We start from the raw sequence: 7,185 nt of genomic DNA, 5'->3' as shown, positions 1-7,185 counted from the left end.
TTTTCTATCTATCTATCTATTGTCTATCTATCATCTATCTATCTATCTATCTATCTATCTATCTATCTATCTATCATCTATCTATCTATTATCTATCTATCTATCTATCTATCTATCATCTATCATCTATCTATCTATCTACCTATCGAAATTTCTCTGGAGAACCCTGATTAATACAATGAGGGAGCAATATATCAATAAATTTGTCTTTGTTCTTCATGTAATAATAATAATCATAGTAACTCTCATCACCATCACCTTTATTTTCTTTAAGATTTTATTTATTTATTCATGAGAGACACACAGAGAGAGAGGCAGAAATATAGGCAGAGGCAGAAGCAGGCTCCGTGTGGGGAGCCTGATGCCGGACTCCATCTCAGGACCCTGGGATCAAGACCTGAGCCAAAGTCAGACACTCAACCACTGCGCCACCCAGGTGCCCCACCATCACCATTATTATTCATCTATTCAAGATGTTGAATATTAAGCATATAAAATTTAAGTATAATACAGACTTAATATAGTCTTATACTGTCCCTGACACCCACTTTAGCTTTTTCTCATCCACTGAAAGAACCATAAATGTTATTCAATTAAGCTTTCTTCTTCGTGTTCACTCCTACTAGCATTGTAACATGATGTATTTTATTCAAATTCCCCAAAACTATAGTTATAATGCCATCCAGGAAGAATATTGGAAGAACAGAGTGTGACTGACAGAAATTAATATTTTTCAAAGTGTGTTTGTTGGGAAAGTACTTAATAGAAAAGAAGGTTTGGAAAAAACTGATTAAAATAAAACAGATTTCTTTTCCACAGGACTTGTCAGGAACTTCACTCGGATAGCAAGCATTTTGAATTTTTCCAAATGGAAAGTAGTGTATACCTATTTTCCAAACGTATTTCATTGCACAACACACACACACTCACATATTTTTTGCTAAGCATCTCACAAATGATTGTTTATAATACATCTTAGAATTCTTGCATGGAATATTTTAGGGTTTTTTTGTATTTTTATAGGAGTTTGACTTTCCAACATATAGCATAACACCCAGCGCTCACCTGGTCAAGTGCCCCTCTCAGTGCCCAACACCCAGTCACCTCATCCCCCCACCCACTTCCCCTTCCACTACCGCTCATTCATTTCCCAAAGTTAGGAGTCTCTCGTGTTTTGTCACCCTCTCTGATTTTTTTCCACTCATTTTCTCTCCTTTCCCCTAAAATCATTTTGCTGTTTTTTATATTCCCTGGATGAGTGAAAACATATAAATATTGTCCTTCTCTGATTGACTTGCTTTACTCAGCATAATACCCTCCAGTTCCATCCATGTCGAAGCCAATGGTGGGTATTCATTGTTTCTGAGAGCTGAGTAATATTTCATTGTATATATAGGCCACATCTTCTTTATCCATTCTTCTTTTGATGGACACTGAGGCTCCTTCCACAGCTTGGCTATTGTGGACATTGCTACTATAAACATTGGGGTACAGGTGTCTTGGCTTTTCACTGCATCTGTATCTTTGGGGTAAATCCACAGTAGTGCAATTGCTGGGTCATAGGGTAGCTCTATTTTTAACTCTTTGAGGAACCTCTACACAGTTTTCCAGAGTGGCTGCACTGGTTCAGATCTAAATGTGAGACAAGTTTCCATCAAAATCCTAGAGGACAACACAGGAAACACCCTTTTTGAAATTGGCCACAGCAACTTCTTGCAAGATATATCTATGAAGGCAATGGAAACAAAGGCAAAAAATGAACTACTGGGACTTCATCAAGATAAAAACCTTCTGCACGGCAAAAGAAACAGTCAACAATATGCAAAGACAACCTACAGAATGGGAGAAGATATTTGCAAATGACATATCAGATAAAGGGCTAGTATCCAAGATCTATAAAGAACGTATTAAACTCAACAGCAAAGAAACAAACAATCCAATCATGAAATGGGCAAAAGACATGAACAGAAATTTCATTGAAGAAGACATACACACAGCCAACAAGCACATGAGAAAATGCCCCAATCACTTGCCATGAGGGAAATAGAAATAAAAAGTACAATGAGATTCCCCTCACACCAATGAAAATGGTGAAAATTAACAAGACAGGAAACAAGAAATGTTGGAGAGGATGTGCAGAAAGGGGAACCTTCTTGCACTGTTGGTGCATAGAAAGTTTTGAATGCTCTTTTTGGTGTTTGTTGTGAACTGAATATTTGTATTTCCCAAAAATCCATATTGTGATGTCCTAACTTTCAATATGATGGTATTAGAAAATGGAGCCTTTGGGAAGGAAGGTATAGATGGTTTTGAAGATGGAGCCCCCACCTTAACCTGACCATGGCAGCACTCTAATCTCAGACTTGTAGCCTCCAGAATGTGAGAAACAAATTTCTGGTTTTTAAGCTATCTAGTCTATGATATTTTGCTATGGCAGCCTAAGCTGACTACATGCAGTTGAGAAGTTTGGGATAAAACTGAATATTTGGTTCATCCCTGACACTGGCAGTCTAACTTTATCTCTTAGTCTTTCAACTCATCTGTAGAGACAAAAATATTTACTCTTCAGGGTTATTGTGAAGATGGTATGTACATAGCTCATAATAAACTATGATAAATTATATAAATGTCAGTTATTATTACTATTATTCACTATTATTATGGGTTTCTCTTAAACTCGGTTTAAAGATAATTGAAAATTTGGAAATTTATGAATTAGGCTACTCAAACTGGAAAATTCTAATCAAAATACAGTATCCCATTGGATCCTCTTGCTGAGAAAAATACCTCAAAATTTGTTGCTGTTAAAACTGAGTCCAGGGGATCCCTGGGTGGCGCAGCGGTTTGGCGCCTGCCTTTGGCCCAGGGCGCGATCCTGGAGACCCAGGATCAAGTCCCACATCGGGCTCCCGGTGCATGGAGCCTGCTTCTCCCTCTGCCTATGTCTCTGCCTCTCTCTCTCTGTGTGTGTGTGTGTAACTATCATAAATAAATAAAAATTTAAAAAAAAAACTGAGTCCAGAATAGTTGACCTTGGAGTTTCTGGGGTGATAATAGATAAGCTATTTGAACATGATCAATGCCTAGTGATAAACCTAGGTGAGACCTTGCTCTCTTGAGCACACTGATTTTTTTATTAACATTTACTGCTCAGCAGGCCCAATTATATCAAATGATGTGTTAGATGTATTAGTTGGGCACTCCACTGAGCTCGAATACTTCAAGAAATTTTCATGTAAAAAATTCCAAAGACTATTTCTGGGCTATTAATATAATTTTTGTACCCATAGTACCTCCAGGTCGTCATCACAATAACTTACTTCTTGTGCTGGTTGAGAATAATTCTCATAATTCAACTAACTTTTTTTTTCTTGAAAACTTTATCTTTGGTTAGTGATTGTGTTTCATAAAAATTATGGAAAACCTCCTCAGATCTGGATATATTTTTTTAAAAGGGCTAGCTGACAATTTAGCCCAGTATCTTACCCCTAAGAAATAAGTACATCAATGTTGAAATTTCTGGACGTTAGAGGGGTAGAAACCTGATTTAAGCATTTTTTTTTACAACATAACACCTTTTAAAATACTTTTTTTTTGAAAACCTGGTTTTACAATTTAAAATCATTTGGTCTAGGCATGGTAGGAAAAATTTTTATTTATTTAATTTTTTGGGAAAAATTTTAAAATAAGTAAACTGCATAAGACTTCTGCTTTTGGAGACCTTGTAACTTACCACTATGTGTTTTCATGTGTAGGCAACATATCTGTTGAGAGACAAAGAGTATATTGTAGTTGGTTTTCTTATTATATTTTCCAGATGCGCATGCATTCTCCCAATGCCTTTTTAAGTTTATTTTATTACAGTTTCTTAAAAGATTTTATTTATTTATTTATTTATTTATTTATTTATTTATTTATTCATGAGGGACACAGAGAGAGAGAGAGAGAGGCAGAGACACAGGCAGAGGGAGGAGCAGGCTCCATGCAGGGAGCCTGACGTGGGACTTGATCCCGGGTCTCCAGGATCAGGCCCTGGGCTGAAGGCAGGGCTAAACCAAAGAGCCACCCAGGCTGCCCTTTATTACAGTTTTTATTTAAATTCCAGTTAGTTAACAAATAGCATAATATTAGTTTCAGGTGTACAATATAGTGATTCAACACTTCCATACATCACAATAACTGCACTACATACTTATTGAGATGAGCACATGTTAATCACTGGATTCTAGTTTTGAAACCAGTGCTGTACTGTATGATAACTAACTTGAATTTAAATTTAAAAATACCCTGAACTCCTTAATCCCCATAACCTGTTTACCCCATCTCCTCACCCACTTCTACTCCAGTAAGCATCAGTTTGTTCTCTATACTTAAGAGTCTCTTTCTTGATTTGCCTCTCTCACTTTTTCCCACTTTGCTCATTTGTTTTGTTTCTTAAATCATATGTGTGAAATCATATGGTTTTTGTCTTTTTCTGACTGATTTATTTTGCTTAGCATTATACTCTCTAGCTCCATCCATGTCACTTCAAATGGCAAGATTTCATTCTTTTTCATGGCCAAGTAATATTCCATTGTGCATAGGCAGGGCATCTTTATCTGATCATCAGTCAATAGATACTTAAGCTGTTTCCATAGGTTGGCTTTTGTAAATGATGCTGCTAGAAACATTGGGGTGTATGTATCCCTTTGAGTCAGTTTTTTTGTGTCCTTTGGGTAAATACCTAGTAGTACAATTACTGGATCACAGGGTAGTTCTATTTTTACCCTTTTCAGGAACGTCCATAGTGTTTTCCTGAGTGGCTGTACCAGTTTGCATTTCCACCAATAGTACAAGAGAGTTCTCCTTTCTCTACATCTTTGTTCCAGTGGATAGTCTTTCCTCCTTTGTCGAATATTAGTTAACCATAAAGTTGAGGGTCCACTTCTGGGTTCTCTATTCTGTTCCATTGATCCATGTGTCTGTTTTTGTGCCAGTACCACACTGTCTTGATTACCACAGCTTTGTAGTACAACTTGAAATCTGGCATTGTGATGCCCCCAGCTATGGTTTTCTTTTTTAATATTACATCATTGCCAAAACTTGTTTCTTTGTTTTGGTTTTAGCCTCCCAAAACCTTTTTGAAACATTATTTATGTATATGTGAATTATTATATATATATATATATGAAACTGTGTGTACAGAAAACGAGAGATACAAAGATGGATAAGTAAATCCTTGTTTCCTATTTTCAATTAATTTCTCTATAGGACAGCATTTTGCTATGAGGTCAATTAGGTTCTCTTAAAACATGAAATTAATGTGAGAAAATATTACTGATTGGGTCTCCTTTAATTTTTCAATGCTTAGAGGACATTTAGACAAGTGATAATGGGAAAACTTACATGTATTCATATGAAATTCAAATTGCTAAATTGGAACACACATGAAATGCCAGTTTGCTCCTCAAAAATATATTATAAAAGACCTACAATTTAGAGATAAATTCATTAAGTTTTTTTTTAAATTATAGTAACTAGGAGTCTCATTGTTAATTTGCCAATCAGCTATAGTCTTAGTTCCTTTGTATTTTTATTGCAATACATTGCATTGTTATTTAATTCAACTCCAGCTGCTATTTCCCCCTGCAAATCAGGGTTTTCAAAATTCCATTGTAGACTTGCTATAGCAAATGCATATTAAGTTCACGGTAGTTGGTATTTCGTACATAAAATTACTATAACTGAGAATATCATTGTCCCAGCTCATTTTTGACCTAGGATACAGTCACCTGTCTTTCTATGAACTGACTTATCTTTCGCCTCTTACCTATACATGGTCTAATCAGTTAGGACCAGGATTACAAAGTCATGTGGTATAAAGCATGATCAACAAAAAGCTTATTTTAAAACAAAACCTAGGGATCCCTGGGTGGAGCAGCGGTTTGGCGCCTGCCTTTGGCCCAGGGCGTGATCCTGGAGACCCGGAATCAAATCCCACGTCGGGTTCCCGGTGCATGGAGCCTGCTTCTCCCTCTGCCTGTGTCTCTGCCTCTCTCTCTCTCTCTCTGTAGCTATCATAAATAAATTAAAAAAATAAAACAAGGCCTATCAGTGAGGCAAGGTGACAACAAAGATGCTGTGGCAAAGCAGGTACCATGCTCTTTTCCTACTCCTTGGTTCAGGATAACTTAGGGAACATTAACCGGGAATTAAGGAAATGGATCTCTGTTGATGTTTATTGATCCTATAATTCTATGAATTAAGAATTAGAAAAAGTATAGGAAAATAACACACAACTGAAATCACTGAACACTACATCTGAAACTAAGTATGTAGTTTATGTTGGCTAACTGGACTTAAAAAAAGAAAGAAAATAATACTAAGATATTACATATTTCCTTTTCTTATATATTTGATACTAGGCATTATGCTATATTTTAGATTTTTGAAATTATCAAGATTGATTTGACACGTCCAAAAAAATTCTGAACAAAGGGAACCAGACACTTGGGTAAGAAGAATTAAATGTATCTTTTTTTTCCATGATCATGAAAAAAGTTGTGTATGCTGGAATGAGAGATGCCAAGTAGAGAGAGTGGTGCGTCACTATATTTTTCCCCTTTCTAACCCTCACATGTTCTAATGACCTCAGAAAAATCAAAAGAATTCAATATATCTTAACTTCATCCTAATAGTTCTCAGTAATCGGCTCAAGTTTTTAGCTGAGTTGTACACTTACCATTTTCTAACTATATTCTAACATAAAAATAAAAGCAGTACTTCTTAATCTTCAAAGAAATAAAACAAGAGCCTCACTATATCACTTGTTATTATAAGCAAAAATTCAACACAGAATACATACTATAGGCTGTGTATTGCCTTGGGAAACAAACCAAGATACATTTTGATCTCAGCTCTTTCACCTACTAGATGTATAAATTTGCATCTAAAGAGTTGTCTTAAAATTGCTATCGCTTCACTTCCTAAAATGTTAAATGGCAGAAATAATATTTGCTTCTAGCTGTAATGGTAGGTATTAAATAAAATAAATTATGTAAATCACTTAGCATAGTACTTATCTTATTGATAAGCACTCCATAAACTACAATCCCCTAGAACACATCTTCAAAGCAGTAAATGCAGGAGGGGGCAGGGCAAGATGGCAAAGGAGTAGGGTCCCCAATTCATCAGTCCCCACCAATT

This window comes from Nyctereutes procyonoides, unplaced genomic scaffold (genome assembly GCF_905146905.1).
Source record: "Nyctereutes procyonoides isolate TBG_1078 unplaced genomic scaffold, NYPRO_anot_genome, whole genome shotgun sequence".
Taxonomy (NCBI): domain Eukaryota; kingdom Metazoa; phylum Chordata; class Mammalia; order Carnivora; family Canidae; genus Nyctereutes; species Nyctereutes procyonoides.
This window is presented reverse-complemented; position numbering follows the sequence as displayed.